We start from the raw sequence: 27655 nt of genomic DNA, 5'->3' as shown, positions 1-27655 counted from the left end.
CCCAGGGCTGAAAAGCATTCTGGGATGCTCGGGGACTCTGATTTAAGTTAAATAAGGAAGGGGTCTGGGACAGAAGTTCCATAAACTGATTTGACTTCAGTTAGTCAAGTCTGATACTGCAGTCAACCAGGTTTATCTTAAACCAGTTTCAGCCATTTGGAAACTGGTTTATGTGCTCTGAATTTGTATTCTGTTACTGGTTTAAACCAGTTTTGGGTCACTTAAACCAGTTTATGTGTAACTTCTGTCCCTAGCCTTAGAAGCCAAACATCTAAGGTAGCATGTACAGGCTTCAGAATGCAAATGTTTGGACACGTGCTTGATATGAGCACAAAGTCCATCCATTTTGGAGGGCTTACTTGCATGCTTTGGGCTAAGCACATGCTTAGGTACTCTGCTGAATTGGGGTCTGATTCTCACCCCTTACATTGTTGTTTCCTCCTACGGAAAGTGGATATAAAACTGTAACAGAAAAACATGCACATGATTTTTATAGCTTCTTTGTACGAAAATAAAGAACAGCTGAAAGAGGAAGACTGTGAAGAATCTGGCCACAATTTGTTGCTTGACTTTTGCATGCTTTCAGGAGTGGGAGTAACCTGCTTTATAAATCTATACCACTTTCCTTGAGTCATCCTTAAGGCCTATTCTACCTTCAGGAAAATTGGCAGCAAACTTAATTGCCTTTAGTGAGCATGGACTCACGTGCTTCCAATGTACTGTGGCTAGCATGAAAATTATCACCATAAATATTTGCATTAATAGCATTCTATATCCTAGAAGCATCTCTGAAGAAAGTAAATGTTAAGATTGATTTTAGAGAGTGACTCTTTTATTATTTTTAAAAAACCTCTTAAAACACAACATTCTTTTAAAATCTTCTTGGTTTTTAGTAAAATATTCCTTCACCACTGCCCTCCCCCACACAATTTTGTATATGTTAATTAATATTAACAATGGGCCCAGAAATTTGGCAACGAGGCAGCAGCAATTAACACTGCCACCAAATTTCCAAGCCTGTAGGGAGACCCATGGGCTGTGTGATGCAGCTCGACAGGCCCGATCTGGCCTACAGACCAGAAGTTGAGCACCACTGTTTTATAGTCTGTGGTTCATATAGTATGTGTGGCTGATTTAGGGTGTAATATGGTCATTTCAATTTTGGAATAGAATGCCATGGAAGAAATTTTGAACTCTGCATGTAAGCACAAAACTCAGATGTAAACAGAACAAAGCACCTTATTTAGCAGGACTCAAATTCTTCTGATCATCAGCATAAGAGATATAGGCAAATGTTGATCCTTTTGGATCATGATGTACACGAGAGGTCACTAGGAACTTTGACGTGAACACCTAGGCAGGATTATGGAGGAGTGGAGGCTGCCCAGAACTCCCACCCCGCACTTTAGACTATGGAGACAGAATCCAAAGGCCTGAGTCTGCACGTGCATGCACATGGCATTTATTGGTGACATTATCAGCTACATCAGCATTTGGTGACGAGAGGGAAGGGGCAGGCGGGGGGGACACAGGTCTAGGCCTCCACGGTGAGATGGGGAGTGGGGCTGGGGCAGGCACTGCCCAGCCATGAGCTGCTTGTCCAGGGAGCATGGTGGTGCTCCCACCACGGCATGCCCCACCCAGGGGAGGCTTGGGGGGGTATGTGCCCCTCAGATATGTGCTCAGGGCAAGGGCAGGCTGCTGCTGTGGGCTGGGGCTGGGCTGGTACTGAACTCTTCCTAGTGGGGGGGCCTGGACCTGGGCTGCGCTCAGGGTAGGTAGCAGCAGCACTGGAAGGGGGACTATGGGTGGGGGCTACAGCAAATTCTTGGGTGGCTGCAAACCCCCCATAACTCTCCCCACCTGCATGCTGCCACCACCCATCCCCAAGTGAAGCCCTGGCCTAGCCCCCCCACCAGGAAGAGCCCGGCACTGCTCCCAGCTTCAGCCCACAGTGGCAGCTCACCCTTGCCCTATGTGCAGATCCAGGGGGCACATGACCCCAAGCCTACCCTGGGGGGTGCAATGACGGGAGCTCTCTGCGCCCCCTGAACAAGCTGCTTGAGGTTCTGTCCCATGCCCTGCCCCGGCTGGGCAGTGTCTACCCCATCCCCACTCCCTCCCTCACTCCACCTCTTCCCCCAAACTGACTTACTAGCCCGATGCTGTTCTCCAGGCTCCCAGGCTCCATATCAGCAATTGGATCGGTATCGGTGGAATGATATTGTTGGCCATGAATTCATGTTCACTTTCCTTTTGTCAAGTTAAAGTGGACAGTAGACTTGCAAACAGTACATTATGTTCTTGATCAAAGTATCTTGCCTGCAATGATTCCTAAAAAAGTCAGGCTGACCAGCATGCTTTTCTGTAAATCCTTCATTTGATTCTTTCTCATATAAGTGATTTACTTTTGCTGTCTTGTCTTCTGTTGCTTTCTCCTTCCTCACTGTCAAATAGTTTTTTCTCTGTTCTTTACTAGTTTTGTCAACAGTGTGAAATGTAATTCATGCAAGCCAGCAAGCTAACTTTTCATAGACTCAGTTCTTGAACAATTGTTCAGATACACTCCAGTGCCATCTGGGTGTTGTTGTTGTTTTACTTTTCCCTTAATAAGGAGCGTGTGGTGTCCCAATGATCTGGCATTCGATTTATGCCATACATATGGATGATGTCATTATCATTATTAATAATAATATTTAGCTTATTGTATTTCATGGTTTATAGGTTGATGCGGTATTAAGTTGACCTCATTTTTCTAATCAAAAAGTTAGGTCATCTTATACACCGGATCTACAAAATTCCTAACTTTTTGGATCAGAAATATGGGGTTGACTTATAATGGCCCCTGAGTGCCCTCACTGCGAGCTGGGCCCCCGGGGGTGGACATGTACCACAGCACTGCTCACAGGGCCAGGCTTGGCGCTCAGCTGGCGGGCCCCAGCCCCTGTGAGCAGCACTGCTTGGGCCACACCAGCTGAGCCCAGCATCACTTGCAGGGGATTGGGCCATGCCAGCCAAGTGCCAAGCCTAGCTCTCTCTGCTATGAGTGGTGCTGCCAAACGCTGAGCCTAGCTCCATCCCCTGCATGCGACGCTTGGCATTGCTGTACACAGCAGACAGGGCCAGGCTCAGTGCTCAGTTGGCACAACCCAGCCAGCACCGCTCCCAGGGGCTGGGGCTGGGCTCATCCCCCAAAAATTGGGCTTCAAAACTCAGCTTATACACCATGAAACATGGTATACCCTGCCCTATCCAGAAAGGTTCAGAGCATCTTACTATATCAGACAAACAACCCACAAGAAGAGAAATAACAACAAACTCCCCAATCAACACCCTAAAACTATAAAACCCCACCCCACCCATTCCTGCTTTCCTGCCTGTTGTCTGAGAGACAGCAACCCAGCCATTGCACTTCCCAATCCCCATTCACACCTAGGTATACAAAACCTGTTCCCACCCCCACTCCCTTGCCTCGCATTCAGGGCAGATCACTCCATCCTCCCCCAATTTCCTTCCTAAGCCTTCACCCTTTCCTATACTGGAGAAATTCCTATGGTTGTAAGCAAAGGGCTGAAAATTTTAGTGATCTTGTTAAGAAGACATAGTAGGAAGTCCAAATTGGAAAGGGACCATGTTGCAGGGCACCTCGGTGCTCTGCTCCTGGAGAGGAGAAACTGCCAGGGAGAGAGCCCTGGCAGTGCCTAATGAGCACAGCTGCAAGTTGCCAAGGCAACTAATCAGAAGCAGCTGGCCAGAAGGGGGCAGGGCCTGGCCTTTGTAAAGCCCAGGGCTGAAGCCAGGCTAGCAGTTCTCTGCCAGCAGCCTGGGAGGCAGGAGCTCTGGGAGTGAGGATGTGGAAAGGAGCCTAGCAGCAAGTACCATGGTCATATGGAGCAATGTTGTTATGGCCATAGGGCTTCGGGTTTGAGTTACAGCCAGACAGCTTGAGCTTGCATTTGTGTTACAGCCTATTGGCTTGTGGGCTTGCTTTGACATTGTGATATTACACCCAGAGGCTTGGGTGAGGCTGTAGGGGTTGGAGGAGGCCTCAATCATAGGGACCCCAGAGAGTGTGGGGTGCCCTAGCGCCAAGAGGGTGCGTTAATTTCACAGCGCCAGTGAGGGCGCAGCTTGCATGCCAGTGCGGGAGCAACTGGCGGCAAGGAGCGCGGCCAGTGGGTCATGGGCACAACCAGTAGGTTGCAGACGGGGGACATAGACCCCGGATTGCATGCGGGGTACATAGACCCCAGCCCCAGAGCAAGGGGCAATTTCATTGAGAAGCCCAGGGTGGGCACGGTGAGCCCCAAAGAGGGGGACCATTTCAATATGAAGCAGGGAAGCTGGCAAAAAGATTTTGGTCTCCGTTATAAGCCTAGCGCAAGCTTGGTTGAACATGACTTCTGTCATAGGAAGTATGTGATATGTCAGGGAAAGAGAGCCAAAGTATTCTTACACCTGAAGATGCTTAAAAAGCAGTTGACCAACAATCATTGAACACAAACAAAGGTTTTTTCCTTAAAAAATTATTTCAGAAAATACTTTTTGATAATTTTTAATGAAAGGCATTTTTAATGTAGCAGCCTAGAGCTCTTTTGGTTCTGTAAATCTTTATGAATAAAGAGACAGTTTTATGAGGTTTTTTATACTGCTTCTGATTGGACAAGAAATATGGAAATTATAGAAATTGTTGTACAGTGTATTAGTAATGCCATCTTGTGTCCCCAAACGCACACAAAAAATGTCAAGATGCCCAGTTCCTTTTTTCTGTGGCCTTTATATCTTATTTATAACACATACAAAAACTGTAATAGGCTGAATAGTGTCTAAGAAAGTATTCAAGAATAAAATGGGAGGAAAATATCTTGTCTAATTGGTAACATTAAGAAAAGGGGATCAGGGCTTGCTTGTTTTCATACAAGGTAGAAGAGAACTTTGCAATTGTGAAACTTTTTTTTTCTAATGCTCTTCAGTACTTAGGTAGCTGTGAAATCTTGTCATCTCCTTCAGTAACGATCCTATTACTTTAATGTAATGCAAAAACAAATACATTCGTTTTTAACCAGAATACTAATTTAACTTTAATTGTATACATAAGCAGAACACACAAAATGTGTGTACCATGGTCTCTATTCAGAATTAATATAGTCCATAGACATATTGGCATATCCTGTGAAATATGGGTATGATATTCTATTGACAGCAATAGTATTACTAAATGCAGTATGTAACTCATGATTAGGGAGATATTGGATAACAGGATCTCTCATTTTTTTTAAATACCACTTTGCATATTTTAATGTAAATATGAACTTTATATTTTGAGTGATGAGCCATGTTTTACACTGCCTCCCTGGCCAGCCTAGAACTGCTCCTGGCCACTATGCAGAATAGACAGCTTGACGTAGCCCTGAGTGTTGGTGGTCGTCCAAGCTGTTTACACTGCCTAGTGGTCAGTCTCTGGTACATCCAGCTCATGAGTGAGTAGGGAGGTATATATCCTTGATAGCGATCCCAGGCTCAGCAAGCAGGCTGTATGACTGTTACATTTAGATCACCCTAAACAAGCTTAGGGCGACCTAAATGCCTGGATTTGTCAACGTTTTTAGGTCTTAGATCACCCTAGAAATGGCGTGCCCAATCTAAAGTTAGTTCTTGTGAGATGAGAACTAGTTTTAGATTGGCATGGGATTAATTCGACCTAAAATGGGTTAACCCAGCATAGTGAATGCTTACATGTGCCCTGCATAGCCCCAGGGTTGGGAAAGCTTAGCCACTCTCTACACCTCTGGGGATATGCTGTTTTTACTCCCCCCCCCCCCCCCGACCCTCACGAGGCTGTCCGCCCCCTCGCCACCTCCTGACCCAGTGATTTGCCAGCCTCTCCCTGGACCTACCCTCTACCTGCCTATGCCTGCTCCTAGGAAACAGCAAATGCTTGCACACGGCAATCCTGGTTCAGGTTTAAGCAGCTTAAACTAAAGCTGAGCCAAGTCCTGCAAATGCTTTTTTCATCCTTAGAATACTGAGGGCCAGATTAGATGAAAGGCAGCACGTAGCTGCACTGCTTCAGGGAGTCTAGGAAAGAAATGGAGACCAAAGAGTCTCCCACAATTCAGCTCCATCCCCTCCACCCGCACCGTCATGGCAATGCTCCATCATGCTGCCTCTTGTCCAGAACGCTCATGGAGCACTCCGATTGGTTGTTTCAGTCAGCATTGTGATTGGCTGCCAAGACAACCAATCAATCAGAGTGCGAATAAAGTATTACAGACAGACAGACAGACAGACAGACAAAGGCTTTTATTATATTAGATTTTAAGAAAAAAATCTCCTGCAATAGCTTCAGTCAGAGTTGGCAACCCTACCTTTATGTCAGTGAGCAATATACATCAACCCTCATCAAGACAGAATCCGAGGCTGAGGAAGTAGAAGGATTGTGGGTTAGGCTACATGGGGGGCAAGGAGAAAGGGATTTGGTGGTAGGGGTCTGTTACAGACCCCCACACCAAGGGGAAGAAATAGATGCGGGGCTCCTGAGGCAACTCTCGGAGACCATAAAAGCTAAAGAGGCGGTAGTCATGGGGGACCTAAACTACCCGGACATCTGCTGGGAGACGCAGACAGCAAGGTCCCATCACTCACGCAGGTTTCTAACCTGTGTACAGGACCTCCACCTGACACAGGAGGTGCATGGTCCCACTAGGGGGAATGCCATACTGGATCTGGTATTGGCAACGGGAGATGACATGATAGGGGACCTCCAAATCGGTAGCTATCTGGGAGACAGTGATCACCTTATGATAGAATTCAACATAAGACGGCGAGTGGGTAAGGTAACTAGTAGGGTGAAAGTGCTAGACTTTAGGAAAGCTGATCTCATTGCACTCAGGCGATTAGTCAAGGAAGCACTGCAGAGTAGGAGTTTTGATGGGATGGGTGCCCAAGAAGGGTGGCTGTGCCTAAAGGAAACGATCCTTTGGGCACAAAGCAAGACGATCCCCGAGCGAGGCAAAAGAGGGAAAGGGGCCAGGAGGCTTCCATGGCTGACCAGAGAAATCCAGGGCAGCCTAAGGGCCAAAAGGGGAGCACATAAAAAGTGGAAACAGGGTGAGATCACTAAAGATGAATATACCTCCTCTGCTCGTGCTTGTAGGGAGGCAGTTAGGCGGGCCAAAGCTACCATGGAGCTGAGGATGGCAACCCAAGTAAAGGACAACAAGAAATTGTTTTTTAGATACATAGGGAGTAAAAGGAAGGCCCAGGGAGGAATAGGACCCCTGCTAAATGGGCAGAAGCAATTGGTGACAGATAGAGGGGACAAGGCTGAACTCCTCAACGAGTTCTTTGCCTCAGTGTTCCTAAGCGAGGGGCATGACAAGTCTCTCACTGGGGTTGTAGAGAGGCAGCAGCAAGGCGCCAGACTTCCATGCGTAGATCCTGAGGTGGTGCAGAGTCACTTGGAAGAACTGGATGCCTTTAAGTCGGCAGGCCCGGATGGGCTACATCCGAGGGTGCTGAAGGCACTGGCCGACGTCATTGCAGAGCCACTGGCGGGAATATTCGAATGCTCGTGGCGCACGGGCCAAGTCCCGGAGGACTGGAAAAGGGCTAACGTGGTCCCCATTTTCAAAAAGGGGAGGAAGGAGGACCCGGGCAACTATAGGCCGGTCAGTCTCACCTCCATCCTTGGTAAAGTCTTTGAAAAAATTATCAAGGCTCACATTTGTGAGAGCCCGGCAGGACAAATTATGCTGAGGGGAAACCAGCATGGGTTTGTGGCGGGCAGATCGTGCCTGACCAACCTAGTCTCTTTCTATGACCAGGTTACGAAATGCCTGGACACAGGAGGAGGGGTGGATGTCGTATACCTGGACTTCAGGAAGGCCTTCGATACGGTATCCCACCCCATACTGGTGAACAAATTAAGAGGCTGTGATGTGGATGACTGCATAGTCCGGTGGGTGGCGAATTGGCTAGAGGGTTGCACCCAAAGAGTCGTGGTAGATGGGTCGGTCTCGACCTGGAAGGGTGTGGGCAGTGGGGTCCCGCAGGGTTCGGTCCTTGGACCGATACTCTTTAATGTCTTCATCAGCGACTTGGACGTGGGAGTGAAATGTACTCTGTCCAAGTTTGCAGATGACACAAAGCTATGGGGAGAAGTGGACACGCCGGAGGGCAGGGAACAGCTGCAGGCAGACCTGGATAGGCTGGACAAGTGGGCAGAAAACAACAGGATGCAGTTCAACAAGGAGAAATGCAAAGTGCTGCACCTAGGGAGGAAAAATGTCCAGCACACCTACAGCCTAGGGAATGACCTGCTGGGTGGCACAGAGGTGGAAAGGGATCTTGGAGTCCTAGTGGACTCCGAGTTGAACATGAGCCGGCAGTGTGACGAAGCCATCAGAAAAGCCAATGGCACTTTATCGTGCATCAGCAGATGCATGACAAATAGGTCCAGGGAGGTGATACTTCCCCTCTATAGGGCGTTGGTCAGACCGCAGTTGGAGTACTGCGTGCAATTCTGGGCGCCACACTTCAAGAAGGATGCGGATAACCTGGAGAGGGTACAGCGAAGGGCAACTCGTATGGTCAAGGGCCTGCAGACCAAGCCCTACGAGGAGAGACTAGAGAAACTGGACCTTTTCAGCCTCCGCAAGAGAAGGTTGAGAGGCGACCTTGTGGCTGCCTATAAGTTCATCACGGGGGCACAGAAGGGAATTGGTGAGGATTTATTCACCAAGGCGCCCCCGGGGGTTACAAGAAACAATGGCCACAAGCTAGTAGAGAGCAGATTTAAACTGGACATAAGGAAGAACTTCTTCACAGTTCGAGTGGCCAAGGTCTGGAACGGGCTCCCAAGGGAGGTGGTGCTCTCCCCTACCCTGGGGGTCTTCAAGAGGAGGTTAGACGAGTATCTAGCTGGGGTCATTTAGACCCAGCACTCTTTCCTGCTTATGCAGGGGGTCGGACTTGATGATCTATTGAGGTCCCTTCCGACCCTAACATCTATGAATCTATGAATCTATGAATCTAAGGCTTTGCTCATTGCCTACTTACTTGGCCGCCGCTTGCCTGTGTGGCCAGGGGAAAGGAAGTAAGTAGTGGGTCTATGAGGGGGCTACTCTGTCCTATTTGTGCACAGACTAGTAATGCAGGGAGGGCTGCACAGAGGAGTAAGAGGTGTCTTCTATCCCTTGTTTTGCTGCAAGTCACAACCTTGCCTTGGTCCTTCTGGGAAACTTTACTGATTCAGTAGTACGGGTTAGGGTAGGGGCAGGCAAAATACGGCCCATGGGCCAGACCCGGCCCACCAGGCAATTCCATCCAGCCTGCAGCCCTCTATAGGCCCCGGTCCTGGGATGTCCATCTGCAAGCCATTGCCCTTGTGCAGGAGGTGCAGCTCTGGTTGCTAAGAAACCAACTCCAATCCCAGCCTGGCCTGACCCATGGCAGCCCCAAGGTAGGGGGCACTGGAGACAAGAAGCTTCTGCCTGGCAGAGGCTTTTGCCTAGCCACCCTGTGGCTGTTTCCCAGCCTTTCCTCCCTGCCAGAGTGGAAATTCAGGTAAGGGCCTCACCGGGCCAGGGGCTGGGAGTGCAGGTAGTTGAGCGCTAAGGGGCTGGGTCAGGCTGGCCCTGCATGCTGCCATTATGTGCAACTGGGGATGCGGGTGGGAGCGCAGGGAGCTGCATGTTATGGGGCCAGTGGGACTGACCCTACATGCTGCTGCCATGTGCGGCTGGGGACTAGGGTGGGAGTGCAGGAGCTGCAGCTATGGGGCTGGTCCTGCACGCTGCCGCCACCTGCAGCCAGGGACTGGGGTGGGAGTGCAGGGAGCTGTGCGCTATGGGGCCGGGCAGGGCTGGCCTTGCTTGCTGCTACCACATGCAGCTCCAGGGACTCTCACACTCTGGAGATGCTGAGGAAGTCCACCCCACACACGCACCTTCCCACCCACCCCCACCATGCCCCCAAACACACACACATGCTCTCACAGCCCCCACCCACACACACCACATCCACACCCATCCCTACACATCTCCCATACCCCATTGCATGTGCGCGTGCGCGCGCGCGCACACACACACACACTCCCCAACCACTCCCCCACATACACCCTCTTCCCCTCCACACACAATGTACGACTGTAAGACAATGTAAGACTGTATTTTGAGCTATTATACAATCACCTCTAGATACACTGTGCAAACACACACAAATCAGGACAAAAATGTATTTTTAAATAAAATCAAAATAGGTTACAGTAGATGTTTGTTTTTTTGTTTGTTTGTTTTTTTTAGTATATGATTTTTTTTTCTGGTTTCAAGATGGCACCCCCCCTCCCAAAAGGAGTACTTCTGAGGCAAGGGGAGGGACTTCAGGTGGCAAAGGTTAGGAGTTGGGCAGGACTTCCAGTCCCCAGATGGCAACCAGGAGGCAGGGCACCTTTCAAGGGGTAGGGCTACAGTCCTTGATAGCTCACCAAAATGCATTAAGCAGCCTTCCAGCCAAAATAATTGTCCACCCTTGGGTTAGGGGATTTGTGTGGGTCACTCTTAGGATGTGATCTGCAGAATTAAGTGGTTTGAGCATCTTTGCATGAGTAAATGAGAATTGTGATGGGAATTTGCTCTAGGACCAGCAAATATTAGACACTGGAAACATACAGAGAGAATGACAAGTCTTGTTAATTTGAATCTTAATTTTATTTTCCTCTTGAGGAAATTTTTCCCTTGGTGGTAGCCACTTTATTTCACCATGAAATGGTTTCTGGGTGGATCTATCCTTTTTCTCTTTCTTGGTTATGAATTCATATCACTAAAAAGGTGCTGCATCCTTCCCCACTGTCTGATGGGCTGGCTCTTCAAGTTGCTTTCGCTAAGTTGTCAGCTCGGAAGAGGTATACTAGCAAACATGGTCCTCTAATCACCAGCTGAATCACCATTCAATCTAAGTTTATGTAAGCTTGCCTGAGGAAAGAATTCACTTATCAATAAGAGGCTGAAGTAGTTATTGTCTTGCCTGATACCATTCAAGGCCAGTTTTGATACTCCATTTTCCCCTAAAGTCATTGTGACCCTGTGTAAGAGTGAATTTATATTTTTTCACCAAAGAAAAAGAGATTTTATTCAGTTCCCTTCACCTACACAATACTGCTGTGGCAAATAAGTAGAGAAAAGTAGTATTTGTGTCCTGTGATACTTCAGTGAGAAAACAGGGAGCATCATTTTTTCTTGGAAAAGATTTTTTTCTTCTCAGGTGAGTCTGTCCAATAAGAATGTTCAAATTACATCCATCTCAGAAATATATTATCAGCTTTAATGCATTGCCTTTTATAAATGTCATTACCCATCTATTTAGTGTTTTACACATATTCCGTTGTCCCCCCACTGCCATAATAGCTTCCACAAAGAAGGAACACAGAATGGCTGTCATTTTTTTTTAACCTTAGAGAAAAGAAATCATCTTCTTCTGTTGTTTTCCTCATGCTCATAAATCCCTAAATGCCTCCAGCTACCCTTTTAATCATAGCGCCAGAAAACTGTCCTGGGAATAATTTGTTATGCTGTTCCTGTATATAATATGCTGATTCAAAATATGATGACAATTCTATCTTTTGTGGAAGTGCTATTCAGTGAATGGTCAGAACTGTGGGCCAAAGTCACAGCAAAAATGGGCCAAAGCAGGTTCCAAGTTGACAGTTTGTTCAGAAGGAAGGAATTTGTATTTGGTAAATCTAATGCAACTTGATTGGTCTCTGAAAGCCTCAAGAAGTAGGGGCTTCCTGTACCTACAGATTGGCAGAATTCAAGGGAATTGCTGAAACCGGAAGCTCTTTGATTACCAACAGAATATCGACCCTGGTAACCCTTGTATAACATTAGTCAGCTAGGTTTCCCCCCACTAAGTTTTCAAAAGCTGTCTCAGACCCCTCATTATCCTTTGTATTACTGAATTCCACAACTGAAAGATCTAGCTTGTACTCCTATGCTCTTTACAAGACACTAATTGATTTTAATTGACAATTAAAATCCTACTGTATTTTGTTTCCTGAAGTATTTATGCAAACCTAAGTCTATCTATTTTGGCATTCACAATCACTGTAATTAAAACTGGCTTGATAGTGAATTAATTTTCTATAATAAAGTGCAATGTATGAGTAAAAATAAGGATGTGTTTGGATTTTGTAAAGCCAAGCCTCATTATTAGCTAGTGTTGCGTGTGAAAGAGAAACCAAATCCTCTCCCCACACATCTAAAACTAATGTAGTTCAGGCATGAGACCCATGTTATCTGTCTAATCTATTGTATTTGTCTAGAAAATGAAAATGCTTCACTTCAGAGGGCTGAATTAACCCTTTAGTGGGCCCTAGGCAAACAAACTTGTGGGCCCCTAGTTGAAGATGAAATTTTTATATTACTTTTTTCACTCAATAATTATAATATGTAAAATAAGCACAACTGGGCCTTTTCTTTACTTAGGGCCGTAGGCACATGCCTAATTTGCCTATGCATTAATCTGGCCCTGTCACTTTGGTTTATCTAAATTCCTACATTTGTGAAGATAGATATGTAATACCAGTGTTGGTTAATCTCTAGTAAGCATTACATTGTATATTAGTGTTTCTAGAACAGGACAGTGTTTTTCTAACAATAGATTCCACAAATCTGATTCCAGATGGATTAATAGTCTTGATGCACTTACTGTTTTGTTTTATTTTTAGACATTTTACTAATCAAAACACAATTACATTTACTCCAAACAGCAGGCATGTTCAAGGGGGAAAAAAATGCTGTTACTAGAATACTCATCCCAGTTCTGCAAAATGTTGGGCATTTTGAAAGAAAGGGAAGGAGACAATTAACCAAAGTACTCTTGTTTTTAGAGGTTTGGTTTGAGGGGTGAGCAAAAATGTGTATATGTTCTTACATTATTGAAATGGCTTGTTCATCTGCAGATAAATCCATGTCTGAAAAACTAGGAAGTGAGGAATAGGCTACTTATATATCATCATCCTAGTTTGTTTTGTATGTTCTCCAAGCATGCTAGATGTATCACTTTAACTTTAAGTGGTAATTAAGGTCACTGTTAAAGTGGATTAATTTAATAAGATTATCTAGGTTTACATTGCATCAGAAGAAACCCCTGGAGAACTGAGATATTTTCCTTGAAGATGCTGAAATATATTTATTTTTTGGGAAACAGTGATTTCTTAGCAGTATTGTCTAAACTTGAACTACAACCTCTAGAGTTTGTTATGATTTTGTCTAAAATCTGTTTTAGCAGTGAGTTAAGGGAATTATACAAGTGGCAAAAAATCTCTTAGCTATAAAACCTCTTTTACAGGTTATTTCTAGTATAAATAGTTGTATTTATCAGTTGATTTGTCCATTTGAATTTATTAGCTGTCCTTAGAATTTAGATTTAGACTACTTTAGAGCATGAAAGCACTAGACAAAAGTTTAATCCTAATTATGTATAGCCCGGAGTGATAATTGGTAGATGTAGTTTAAGGTTGAGTTGACTTGGAATGAAAGGTCTTGAAACTGAAACATTTTGATTCAAGTTGAAATGAACTGAAACAAAATATTTCCTTTTTATTATAACCAAGAACCCCCCCCCCCAATGTAAACATGTCTACATGTGCATGTATGTTGTTTCTGGGAGGGGTGTTTTGTCTTGCTTTTCTTGCAAGAGTGACAATTTTCCTTGGAAAAAACCTTGATTTGTCAGGAACTACCTATTCCACTGAAAAATTGTTTTGATGGACAGTTCCTATGTAAATTCAACACTCCTAGAAGCTTTAATAACAAAGTACTATTCCCTCAAATTATACAAATGGGGAATGTGAGGTAAGTATACGTATTCTTATGTGTTTAATAGTAAACATTATGTTATAACACTATCGGTTTACACAATGCTTTAGCGAATTAATAATTTTGAGTATATCTGCACCCCAGTACAGTTTTGACTATGGGGCTATGGACAGAAGTTACACATAAACCAGCTTAAGTGATCAGGATCCAGTTTAAATCTGTAGCAGAACAGAAGTTCAGTGCACATAAACCAGTTTCAGAATGACCAAAGCCCCGCCTCACCTCCCCCCTTCGCCAGGGAATCGACTCAGCTCCCAGCTGGGGCAGGGGAATAAAGCCCCCACTGCTGGCTTCACTTCTCTACTGGCCATGGGTTGAGCATTTCCCCCCCTGCACTTCCACCTAACCTGGCCCATAGGCTGGGGAGGGGCATGGCCGGAGAGTTGCCCCAGCTCCCAGCTTGGGTGAGAGAAGTAAAGCCCCCACTATGGGCTCCACCTCTCCCCACAGTGGGGCATCCTTGGGTTAGCCTGGAGCCTGGGGGAGAGCTGGTGCTCAGGCACCAGAGGCCCCTAATGCACTCCCCACTGAGCTGGCTGCCCCCAGAGAATGTCCCAGTCATGGCAGCAGAGTGGTCTCCTCCAGCTGCGCCAGTACCTGCTGGGGTGCAGGCCACACTCACTGGGGAGGACAGCCTGGGGTGGCGGAGCTGCAGCCAGTGATACGAGCCCCCTCTTTCTGTGTTAGTAGCACTGCCATCTTGCCCTGCAGCCTTGTGGGTGGAGCATGTCAGGAGCTGCAGAGGCTGCAGGTCGGAGCTGCAGGGCTGATGGGCAGTGGGCGCTGGCTCTGGCCATGGAGGGGCTGGGAAGACTTGCATGATGCCCACAGGGAGCTCGGGGCAGGGGCAGTGGGGCCTGGCTCCTTGGCAGGGATGAGGAGCTGGGTTTCAGCTCTGCCCAGGAGGTACTGGGCAGCCGTGATGTTCTGAGCACCCCCCAGGCAGGCTCCATCAAAACCATGCTGCCAGGGGCTGTGCTTACTCTGCCACTCTTGGCAATGCAGCAGGGGTCTGGAATGGAGGTGGGAAAGGGAGGGGAAGGAGGCTGCCATTTTTCCTCCCCACTCGCTTCTCAGCTGGTTTGCTGGCTGGGGAGGAAATGCCACCAGGTGATACATCCAACTCCCAGCTGCAGGGAAGCCAGCAGTCCACACCTGAGCCGGGAGCCAGCATGGTCACTTGGCCACACCCTTCCTGGCCAGTGGCCCAGCTGAGGAGGGAGTCGGGGGGGGGGGGTGGTAAACAGCTCTCATTATGGGTTTCCTACCCCTTGTGCCGGGCACACCCTGACTAAGGTCTAAAGCTGGGCTGGGGGGGCAGTTCCCCCACCCACACTCCCTCCTCAGCTGGCCTGCTGGCCAAGCAGGGGGCATGGCCAGGTGATTGCTACAGCACCTGGCATGGGCAGGGGAGTAAAGCTTCCACTACAGGCTTCCCCGCGGCTGGGAGCCCAGCAGATCACCTGGCCATGCCCCCTGCTCAGCCAGCAGGCCAGCTGAGAAGGGAGGGAGTGGGGCGGGGGAGAAGGGGCGGGAGGGGAAAATGGACCCCCTCCCCCACCCAGCTTTGGACTCTCAGCCAGGCTTTGCCTGGCACAGGGGGTTGGAAGCCCTCAATGGGGCCTATTTCCCCCTACCACCACTTCCTTCTTAGCTGGCCAGCTGGCTGAGCAGGGAGCATGACCAGGTAATTGGTCTGGCTTCCAGTTGGGGGAAGCCTGCGGTGGGGGCTTTACTCCCCTGCCCAAGCTGGGAACTGGCCCGATCACCTGACCATGCCCCCTGCTCAGCCAGAGACCAGCTGAGAAGGGTGTGGGGCAGGGAAAATGGCCCCCACTGAGGGCTCCTGCATCCACGCAACTGGCACAACCCAGCTAGGGGTCCAGAGCTGGGGGGGGGTCCATCCTGCCCCCCCACTCCCTTCTCAGCTGGCTGGCTGGCTGGCCAAGGAGACGGCATGGCCAGATGATCAGCCCAGCTCCTGGCTCCGGGGGCGGTGGGAGGGAAGAGAAATGCCCCATTGGGGGTTCCCCGCCCTCCCCTCCCCGCAAACCAGGGAGATCCCAGCAGGGGGTCCAGTGCCAGGGGGAGGGGAGGGTTTCCCCCCACACCCCTCTCCTCAGCCAGCCCAGACTGAGGAGGGGGTGTGGCTAGGGGGACCAGCTCCTGGCATGGGGAGAAAGGGCAAGAGGTGTCCCGCTGGTGGCTTCCCCCTTTCCCCCGGCATGGGGGAAACCCTGACTGGGAGTCCAGTACCAGGGGGAGAGGAGTTTCCCCCCAGGCTGTTCCTCAGCTGTCCCAAACTGAGGAGAGGGCATGGCTAGGGAGACCAGCTGTGGGAATAGGGAAAGAGGGAGAAACACCCCATTGGGAGCTTCCCTCCTCTCCCTTCCCCAGCACTGAAGAGACCCTGGCTGGGGGGCCAGTGGGGGTGTTCTGGTGACCGAAGAGGGGGCATGGCTGGGGGCAGGGAGGGGAAAAAAAAAAATCACATCTCCTGGGTTTCTGCTCTGGCTGGCAGGCAAGTTGTAATGCCCCCTGGCATGGGCCACTGCAGGGGTCTGGCTGCCTTTCACTTTCTTACTAGTTCAATCTAAGTGGCTTATAAAAACATGCATCGATTGAATCAAATCAGCCTTGGGCTTTTTGACTGTCTATCCCTAGTATGGAAGTCCCTGTGGCAACAGCTGCACCAATGCGAGCAGAGGGATAGACTGGAGAGAATTATGGCTGAAAATCAGAACAAACTGAAACCAAAAGAGTCCACTTCATCATACAGCTGTTGTCTTTGCCAGCACTAAAGAAAAAGTCATCTCATTTGGTTTATTTGCAACTGGCAGGCATGGCAGTGGGATCATTTGCTTTTCTAGTCCAAGATTTCTTTCAATGCATTACTTACTACTACGCATACAAGTTATTTAGAAAAAGAAAGTGATCCAGTGCAAGTATAGCTAGCAGGGACCTACTGTGCTTCAAACCTTGGAATATGCGTTTACAAGAGTGACAAATAAAGCTGCTGCATGGCATCATAACCTTGGACAAGGAACCACAGCCAAGGGCTTATAATGTTCTTGGAAACGGAGTGTCCAGTTTTCAAGCATGGTCTCCTAAATGGAATTTCCAAATTCTGCATGCATCGATCTCCCCAGATTAATCTTTAGAATAAAAGACTATTAGTTTTAAGCAGAACAAATGCCAAATTATTGTTCAGATATAAAATGTGGGTAACTAGTTCGAGAGCATATGGTACTTCCATTGAAATAGGAAGAAGCTAAGTCCTGTGTACAGTAGGCAGCTCTCAAGTGGTTAAGTGTCATGGTATCAGGACACTGAAATGTAAGGGATAGACTTTTTTTTTTTTTTTTAAATCAAGACTATGCATCTCAGGTGCTTTAGAAAGAAGAAATAAATTTAGTTGCAACAAATTTGGAGAGGCAACTGCTTGTATTTTATCGATATACATTAGAAAGTTTTCTTCTTAACAAGAAATGTAAACCTACAAACTGCAGATACTGATCATTACACTGAGCAAGTGGTGCAGCATGCTTCTTGTGTTGCTAATAGATACTTGGATGTTTCTGTGCCACAATTCATCAGATAAATTGAAGAGATTGCCAGCTCCAGAGAGATCCAGCAGTAATTTATTACACTTGAAGCACACCACTTTGCAGGCCAAAGCTTCTTGTTTTAGTGGCTCATTTCAGACAGAGAGAAGTAATGGCATGTAGGCAGTGCTAAATAAAGTTTTCTGTCTTGTACCTTTTCCTGTTGTAAGTCTAATAGCTTCAACATCCTGCCCTATACAGAACACCATAATAGTTTACTATATCACTGTCAAATGTGCTACTTGTTCAAGTCTCTTCTTAGTACCCTCATTTCTACTTGCTGTTCCAGTGAAGAGATGTTTTCCCAGACACTTACAAATTAAATGTGCAAATACAATATCCAGTTTTTAGGGGACTTGAAGATAAATTGATGCTGACACCAGTTCTTTTTTTGCCACCCAGTTTTTGGGGGAATGGATTAGTTAACTAGGAATCTTTTGCTTAACATCTGCAGCTAATTCAGTTTTGCATCTCCTTAGGTTTTCTGGTGTATTTCATAAACATTAGGGGCTGGAAGGGACCTCATGAGATCATCCAGTCCAGACCCCACCGCGATAGGCAGGAAGTCAGCTGGGATCAAGTGATCCCAGCAAGAAAAATATCCAGATGTTTTTTGAAAGAGTCCAGAGTAGGTGCTTGCACCATCTCTGTGGGGAGTCTGTTCTAGACCCTGGACCCTCACACTGTAAAGAACTTTTTTCCCATGTCTAGTCTGAAATTGGCCTCCCTGGAGTTTATGGCCATTAGACCTTGTTATCCCTTGGGGAGCTCTGGTGAACATCTGTTCTCCCAGGTCCTGATGTACCCCTCTTATGTAATTGTAGGCTGCTACCAAGTACCCCCTCAGCCTTCTCTTTTCCAGACTGAAGTGTCCTAAATCTCTCAGCCTCTCCTGTATGGCCTGCCTTCCAGGCCTTGCATCATATGAGTGGCTCTCCTCTGGACTCTCTCAAGCTTTTCCACATCCCTCCTGAAGTGGGGGGTCCAATACTAGACGCAGTACTCCAGCTGCAGCCTCACCAAGGCTGAGTAAAGTGGGAGGTTGACATCCCTGGTTATGCTTGAGATGTGTCGGTGGATGCACACCAGAGTTCGGTTTGCTTTTCCAGCCGCAGCATCGCATTGATGACTCATATTCATCTTGTGGTCAATCAGGACCCCCAAGTCTCTTTTGGTCGTGGTGCTAGCGAGTGTAGCACTGCCGAGCTTGTAAGCATATTGAGGGTTCTTTCTACCAAGGTGCAGCACCTTACACTTCTCAACATTGAAGGCCATCTGGTTTTGGTCAGCCCACCTTGAGAGCATGTCCAAGTCAGCCTGTATCCCCAGCGTGTCCTGCGGTGTGACCACCCTCCCCCATAATTTGGTGTCATCCGCGAACTTTGCCAGTTCGCATCTGACTCCCGATTCTAGATTGTTAATGAAGATGTTAAAGGAGTACCGGCCCAAGTACCAAGTCCTAAGGGTCTTCGCTGGTCACCCTGCACCAGGTTGATTTGTTCCTGTCAACTAGTACTCTTTCGGTCTGACCCCATAGCCAGTTACCTAGCCATCGGACCATAAGATGATCAAGGCCACAGTTCCCCAGCTTAGCCATGAGGACATACATTAATGAGGATGTATATTAATGAATATTGGTTCCTTGTTGATACTTTAGGTCACCATTACTGATCCGGCCCATTTCATGGGTGGCTCAAATTCTATATTAAATGTTACGGAAGGGGTTGCATTTTTTTGGCCTCAGTCCCTTTTGTCATGTGGTCACATCAGAAGAAAAATCACAGTTGTCATTCATTTTTGGAGACTCAAAGGCTTTAAGCCAGGCCCTTTGATTTAAATCGCATTGAAGTCATTAGAGCAATAAAAGCCTAAACCAGTTGAAGGTCAGGTCCTTGTAGACCAGGGGTGGGTAATATACAGCCATTCTATCTGGCCCACAGGGTCCCTAAAATATTTAGAAAATTAATATTCATCTGCCCCTGGCTGCCTGTCAAAGGTGACAGGATTCAGTGGCAGTAGGACCCAGGGGGAGCCGGTGGCAGGATTAAGCAGCCACAGCAACAAGGCTGGCCCTAAAAGAGGCTTCTGGCCTGGGACTCTGAGGCTATTCATGCCTTTCTGCACCGGAGGGAAACTCAGCTAAGAAGGACAGGGGAGGGAGGCAGGGGAGGACTGTGGGCAATTGTCCTAGTCCTCAGGGTTGGGCTGGGCCAGCTCCTGTGGTCCTGATATCACAGCTGGGAACCACTTGGTGCTGGAGCAGCTGGCAGTGGAGGGGGAGAAAAAGAGTGGGAAAATGGCTGCAGAAGGCAGGGGGAAGGGGCAGCAAACAGGCGCATGGAGCGCAGCCACAACTGGGTGGAAGTGTGGGACCCATGCTGGTGCACTGGGGCTAGCACCGCTAGGGGGCCCCGGGTGGGGTGGCAGGAGCATGGGGCTCAGGCTGTCAGGGGCTCTGTGGAGCCAAGCTGGCTCCCCCCTGTCCCTGCTGGTGCAGCCCAGCCTGGCTCTATAAAGCCCCTGCTGGCCCTGGTGCACTGGCACGGGCCCCCCACTCCTGCCAAACTGTTGCTGTGCTCCACAAACCCCTTCACTGCCACTTCCCTGCCTTTGTCTCCTGCTGCTTTCCTGCCTATAGCTGCCGCTGCTCCAGCACCACATGGTTCTCAGCTGCAGTGCTAGGGTTTCCTATTTCACAGCTCCTACCACTCCACCTTCCTGTCCTGGGATACTCATTTTAAGTTTTCATCGACCGGAACCGACAGTCCCAAAATCCGGGACTGTGCCAGGCTGCAGGACTCAGCAGGAACTGGCTTGGCCCCAGTGATTCTCAGCTGGCTCGGTGAAGTGCTGGCTGGGCTCGTCCAATTCCTGCTGCATCCTGCAGTTTCAGCTGTGCAGCTGGGATGTGATGCCAGAGCAATGAGGTGGGAGTGGCCATGAGTGGGAGCATGGGGCCTGTGCCAGTGCCCCGGGGCCAGAGGCAGCAGGAGCACAGAGCCTGGGCTTGGAGGAGTGCTCTGCCTGCCCACCTATCCACACCTTCCCATCATATACAAGAGTAAGACTTTGTTTTACATGATTATACCATCACCTCTGTGTACACTACACAAACACATGTGAATTGGGACCAAATTTCATTAAAAAAAATATTTAATGAATGTTGTAGTACGTTTGATTTTTAGAATATAATTTGGTATTTTTGTGGTTCTGAGATGGCAAACCCCCTAGCTGAAAGAAGTACTTCTGTGGGGCAAGGGAATGGACTTCTGGTGGCAAAGGTCAGGGGCTAGGGGGCGGAACGTCTGGTCCTAAGATGGCAACCAGGGGCAGGGCACCTGTTAAGGGGCAGTGCTACCCTTGCAGCCCTTAATGGCTTGCCAAAATTCAGTAAGTGGTCCTTCACCCAAAATAATTACCCGCCTCTGTGATAGACTGATGTACCATATCAGCTAAACATGATGCATCTAGGCCAGTGCCAGACACAAGGATGGAGCATTACAGGGAAGATTACACTATCATTCATTTAACTGTTTTTTGGATAAGCCAGTTCGGTCCCTTTTACCTATAAATTGCTTGATCACATGTCCCAAATTGTCTGGGACAGTCTCAGATTTGGGATGTTGGTTCCGGTCGGTGAAAATTAAGATGAGTGTCCCAGGACAGGAAGGTGGAGTGGTATAATAGGAAATAGTAACAGACCGCAAAATTGCCCTAATAGGTGGTTCATTAGGGGAAAGACTCTTAAAATGGGATTGTTAGTACCCGTGAAGAAAACAATGGGTCATTTACTCCTTAGCTGCCTAAATAGTAATACAAGTGGTGCCCTGCCCCTGCCTGCAGCAGCTGAAGTGGGGGCATGTCCCAGATTTCATGTTGTCCTATATTGTCACTCTACCCATAAAGTGTATAAATGAAGGTAGTTGCAACTCAAAGAATTTTAGTCTTGAGACCCAGTTTGACAAATGCTGAGTACTTGCAGCAAATCTTTATGGGTGCTTTTACATGTGCTCCAGAGGGAGAGGGGCAGTGCTTTAATTAGAGCTGCTCCAAGAGGTGCTCTAATTTAAGTATTGCAGTGTCTCATGTTTCAGTGTTCCCATGCTTCAAAATGGTGGTGGGGGCGCTTGAACTAAAGCTTGTTCGACGAGTTTAGTTCAAGCGCCCCCACTGCCATTTTCAAGCATGGAGGTGCTGATACCCAAGATGCAGGAGGCTGCTTGAGTGCAGCAAAGTGCTCCAGCAGACTCGAGTCACTGAGTTGCCGTGCTCCAGCAGACTATTAATTGAGTCTGCTCCAACACGCTGTAATTACAGCATGTTGGAGCAGGCTCTGCACTCATGTACAGGCACCCTGTGTGCCCCAAGTACCAGTTGAATCTTCCTGCTCATTCATTCCTGTGTCCGCTGTGGGAGGGGAAAGAAATGAAGCTAGCAAGAAGGCTGTCAGTCTAACTGAAACTCTGAAAAAGGAGATGAGGCCACTCTATAATGTCCCATGTTGTACTTGGCTCTTATTTATGTTTTCATTCCCCCATGCCTCAATTGACCAAGGCAATATTGTCCCATTTACCCATGCAAACTATCCCTTCCTAGCTTGCTGCTTTGATCATAACTCCCTATCTATTCATCTCTTCTCTGGCTACTGCTTCTCTACTGCATCTAATGTAAGCTGCTTGTCTTCATGTGACAGGGGCATCTCTTGAAGCTGGGTCTCATGTTGGCCCGCCCACCTGTCTCTACAGGGCAGTCCACCCAGTCTTGCCTGTCATGACTTTGTTGTTCCCATATACGAATGGTGCGTTCAGGAGACTGCCCATTACTGCCCTGATGCCAGGGGTGCTATCTGCAGCTCTGACCTCCCCTACACCCCAGCCCATGCCTCACAGATGGGATCCAGGTTAGTATTACTCCCAGCCTGAGACCGGAGCAAACTGTCCAAAGTTGGGCTCCACATACACACACATTCATACCACCTCCCCTCTCACAGGAGGCTTCTTCCACTCCACCCCTCTCTTACCGAGGCCTCTGGCATACTGCCCATTACTGGGCCACACTCCACTACCCTACTCCTTGAGCGGCCCCTCTTGGGCCGTCAGGCTTTGCTACTCCCATACTGGCCTCACCACGCAGGACCTTCAGCTCCCACAAGGTCCCCTACTCTACATGGTCTGGCCTTATGCCAAACCCTGAGCTAATTCTGACCCAAGTCCCTCACCAAGCACAACTTCTCATAGGGCTGGCCCTTGCGCTGTTTATTCCCATTCAACCCTACTAAGCACACCCCTTGGGCTGTCCTTCAAGCCTACTCCAACTTCAGCCCTACTCAGCGCCACCCCCCACCCCCCCCACATGCACAGCCCTTCAGGCCTATTCGGACTTCAGCCCTACTCTGTGCAGGGCCTCCCAATACTCTCCACACTACCCTCTCTGGACTCGCTGGGATCTCTCATCCCTGCTGGGCTCAGGCACCCACACATGGGCATACCTGGCCCCCATTACCTCCCCAGCTGCCTCCAAAGCTACCCAAAGATGGGGGCTGGGGTTAAGGCACCCCTCCTCACCTTTCACCAGGGAAGTAACTGGCCTGGCACTTCCTGGGGACTCGCACACCACCAGGAGCCCCACCAGGCCACCCTTCCCTGGCATGGTGCAGTTTTAGGTCATGCCCAGGACTAAGAGCCTCCTGCTCCTACCTACAAGATGTTCCATGCAGCAGTTCAGCCAGGCAATGTTTCTGTCTGTCAGTAGTTAACTGCTCTGTTTATATAGGCAGCCAGTGTTTTAAAATGGCTGCCACAAACCTGCTGGCTGCTTGACTCAACCCTTTCACTTCTGAAGCCTTTCAGAGCCCTTCTCCACCCTACCTCTCATCTCTCAATCAGTATTGAGAGATTAATGTCTGCTTTTGATCAGCTCAAGATGCCAGCCTCTTCATATATATATGAAGTAAGATATCTGTCTGTCTGTCTGTCTGTCTGTCTTTTATGCCTTCCCTGAGCTACCTTCATATTTAGCAAACAAAAAGCCATATTCTTTTTCTCCTTTATTTCCTTCCCTAGAACTCTCCTTTACCAGGACATCTAAAAAAATCTTTGCAGATTTTTGCAGACAGTGTTAGGCTGCTGATGGGTTTAGACCAGAGGCGGGCAATTATTTGGGCCTGTGGGCCACATAGGCAGTTCTGGGGAGCTGCTATGGGCCAGTTGCTACCACCCAGCCCAACAGCTCAGAGCCCATGGGCCCTGTGGCTCCTCCTCACCACCACCAACAGTGCACAGCTCCAGTCCTGACCCTGGCCCAGCCTGTGCCCACTCTGGACTTGCCCTGGCCAGAATGGACCAGGCAGAACTCATGCGCATAGCCCCGACCCTGACCCACCCTGCACCTGCTCTGGACCACCCATCCATGCAGAGCAGCAGCAGTGGCCAGACAGAAGCTGCTGCTCAGTGTGGGGTAAAAGTGGTCCCTCACCACTGCCAGGCCCTTTTTGCTGTAGCCACCCAGAGCCCATGCCTGGGCTGCCCTGCGGCTCCTCTTTGCTGCCATCACCACTGCCTCCAGGCCACCCAGCAGGGCAGTGGTGGCAGTGCAGATGAGCCGCAGGGCTTCAGCAAGAATGGCCCAGCAGCAGCGAGAGTGTGGGGCCACTCTCCCCCATGCTGAGCAGCAGCTTCTGCCCAGCTGCTACTGCTCTTGCTGTTGCTCAGCGTGGCGGGGTGAATCTGGGGGGCAGACTGGGTTGTGTGCACAGGTTCTGGCTGGTCCATTCTGCTAGGCTGAGTCCAGAGTGGGTGCAGAGTGAGCCAGGGTTGGGGCTGTGCACTTGGGTTCCTGCCAGTACTATGGGGCTGGGGCCAGTGGCAGCGGCAGCTGGAAGGAGTCCTAGATAGGCAGTCCAGCCGTGGAGCCACCCCAGCCCCACTGAGTGCCCAGGGGGCAGCAGGATGCACCACAGGGTAGATGACACTTGGGCCAGGCATGACCGAGGGACCGCTGTGGGCTGGACAAAGTCCCTTCAGGGGCCAGATCCAACCCAGGGGCTGGATTTTGCCCACCCCTAGCTTAGACCATGCTGTCCTCCTTGTGCTCCCCCATCTATGCCCACTTGTCTTTCATTGTCTTCGATACACATTGTATATTCTTTAGGACAGAGATATTTTTTTATTCTGTATTTGTTTAACACCTAGTGCAGTGGGTACCCACTCCATGACTAAGATGTCTAGACTCTAGAATGATCAAAATAATAACTGTGACTTTGCAAGATTGGTCTCCCAACTGTGACCTTGCAAGACTGGTCTCCCAGTTAGGATCAATACAACAAATTCAGTGAACAGCAAAGCAGCAAGATCTTTGTCAAACATCTCTCCCAACTATACAGTTGGTCTAATAAATGGTATTACCAAATACATCTTGCTTCTTGCATATTCTCTGGGTGTCATCATGGTTTCAATAACATTACTACATCATTGAATAGCGTGTGTAGATCCATGCTCAAAATGTTGTATAAACTATTTTTGGAGGGGGTACTTATATAATTTAACTTTGGTGTATTATCTGTCAGAAGCTATTTTAATATCAGCATGCTATTGACTTTTATACCTTAAGAAGTATGTACAAGGTAGTAGAATTAGAGCTGGGGAAAGCATGACTTTGAGACAAATCTGGAGCCATCTGAAGTAAATTGGGTATAGTTTTGACCCTGTTTTTCATCCATTTAAAATCTCTGCCTTTAGATTGCTGAGTTTTGAGGGGTTTTAAAATCATATATTGCATTTGGGAAAGAGGCCACACATGTAGCCAGAATAAGTTGTAAAGGTTCTCTTAATGGTCCTGGAACTGAAAATTTGAACTGAAAAATATTGGGCATTTTCTTCCTAGTTTTAGGATTGCTATTTCCATTAGCAGGCAATTCTTGCATTTAATAAATCTGACAAATGAAATAATTAACAATTTAATAGTTTAATTGGGCATAAAGAACATCTCAGAACAAAAGTAACAGTAAGTCCTTTTCTGCCCCATCTCCACTGAAAATAAAGACTTTCAAGTATCTCTCTTTAGTGGGAGAATATCCGATTCTAATTTATTCAAGATGAAGATTTTTCTCTGATAACGTCACCTATATGCCTCGTCTGTAAAATAGTTGCAATTTATTGGATTGAATTGCACTCCCAGTGCAGTTGATGTTGACTTTAATGGAAGTAATACTGCTTTTAGATTTTTTGTAAAAAGAAACATCAGCATTTGTTGACTCAAAAATGAAGCTACTGACCATAGGGTGAGAGAATTTCCAAGATTTGCACTGGCTTTCTGGAAAGATTTGTTTAACTACAGGTTGTTAGCAACAAGTGTTCTTGAAAAAGGCTTAATTATGCTAAGTGCTAGGGGAAAAAAGCCTACAAAGTCACATTTTCATGTTCTGAACAGTTTGGAAAGCAAGAATTAGTGCCACATGAAAGCTTGGGAAGATGACATAAAATACATACAGTTTTATGTACCTGCCTTTTAGTGTGTTCATGTGTATGTTTATATAGAGAGATAAAATAGATATTAATTATCCTTGCTGCCTCTAAACGTAGCCACCAGCAATTGCTATTGATTGTGTTGTGAAATCTTTGCAAGTTTGTTCCTGAAAAGGGATTTGAGGATGAAGGTGCCAACCTTAGGGATCATTCAGGGAGGGTATCTTATGTGTAAAGGGACATATTGAAGAAGGTGCTGATATTACCTTTGTACTCTTTGTATTTTTTGTACTCTTTGTACTCTTATTCTTGTACATTGTTTGTGGGGTGTGGTTGGGGGGGTGTATGTGTGTGTACGGTGGGGTGTGTGTGTATGGTGGGTGTATGGGGGGGTTTATAAGGAGGTGTGGCTGTGTATGTGAGGGTGTGTAAGGTATGTTGCGGGGTGTGGGTATGTGCATGTATGGAGGGGTTGTAGGGGCATGTGGGCATGGTATAGGTGTGGTTGTGAGGGAGGGTGAGGGGCTGTATCAATTTGAGCCATGGGATAAAATTCCTTTCTGACCCCAAATGTGGGGTTTGGTCTGAGTGGAGGAGAAAGACTCTTTAGACAAGAAACTCTGAGTTTTAGCCTCAGGAGTATTGGCTCACCACACCCTTGGCTATAGGCAAAGTCCCCAATTTGGCTGCAGGCAACACCCAATGCTTCTGAAGAAAGTGGGGAAAAACTCCTGATATGTGTATCAATAGGAGGGGGAAAATTCCTTCTTGGCCCTTTGCGACAACCAGCAATGCCCAGGAACATGGGAAATACCCATAGGATAGCATAGGCATAGATAGAGCCTAAAATGTGGAACTAGGTGTATAAGAAATTCTAAATTAGGGCAGCAAAATATGATGCATTTGGGAAATACAGAATGCATTTGGGATTTGTTTCTTTGGTATAAATACATCTCTTTCTCTTCCTCGCATTTGAGCCATCTGTAGATAAACTGAAATATCTTCATTAATAAAAGCAAGGGGACACTATATCTGTGAGGAACTTGGGTGTATTTTAGGACTAAAATTAATTATGTCCCTTAGAATGGAAGAATATCTATTTTTTCTTTTGTTTATTTTATTTATGGCTTTTAAATATTTTGCTGTTGGTTTTTAATGTGCATGAAACATGAACAAATTAATTATTTTCTAGGTGAATACTTCTGAAGAATATAATTTACTACTGACTTAGTAGTTTCCATGTGCTTTCTTTGTTCACGTTTGTGATTTGTTGAGTAAACGTTTCAACAGCATTTTTGTTTGTGCTGTTATGAGGTTTTCTGCTGCCCACATAAGCATTTTGAGCTGTTCTTCAGCACCCTGAGGAAAAGCAGGAATAAGAATTAATTTTAGATTGCAGGATGACAGACTGAAAAGATAAGGGAGATTATTGTCATCTTGGTGGGTGAGAAGGTTTTAGGTTTCCATGTGCCTCTCTAGAAATAAAGTGGAGAAGCAACAGAAAATTAGAGTAACCCAGGGAAGAAGAACTGAAGATATAAATGAAAGATAGTGACCATGACTAAATTGCTGTTGCTTTACATTTTTTATTTAAAATTTTAAATAAAATTTAATTTAAAAATATTTACAAATTCTCATACATTACAGACTCCTAAATCTGTGATTTATTTTTGTTGTAAGGTTGTTTTTTTTTGGAGAGAAAACCTAC

At 47.4% G+C, this 27655-nt stretch overlaps 1 protein-coding gene across 3 annotated transcripts in view; it reads left to right on the top strand.

Annotated features, from left to right (window-relative positions):
• HECW1 (HECT, C2 and WW domain containing E3 ubiquitin protein ligase 1) overlaps positions 1-27655 on the top strand; it is a 439971-nt gene that overhangs the window by 89223 nt on the left and 323093 nt on the right. The gene's annotated exons all lie outside the window — the stretch shown is intronic.

The sequence above is a fragment of the Alligator mississippiensis genome, chromosome 5 (genome assembly GCF_030867095.1).
Source record: "Alligator mississippiensis isolate rAllMis1 chromosome 5, rAllMis1, whole genome shotgun sequence".
In the NCBI taxonomy this organism is placed as follows: domain Eukaryota; kingdom Metazoa; phylum Chordata; order Crocodylia; family Alligatoridae; genus Alligator; species Alligator mississippiensis.
Note: the sequence above shows the minus strand (reverse complement) of the source record. Positions and strands in the feature narration are given on the sequence as shown.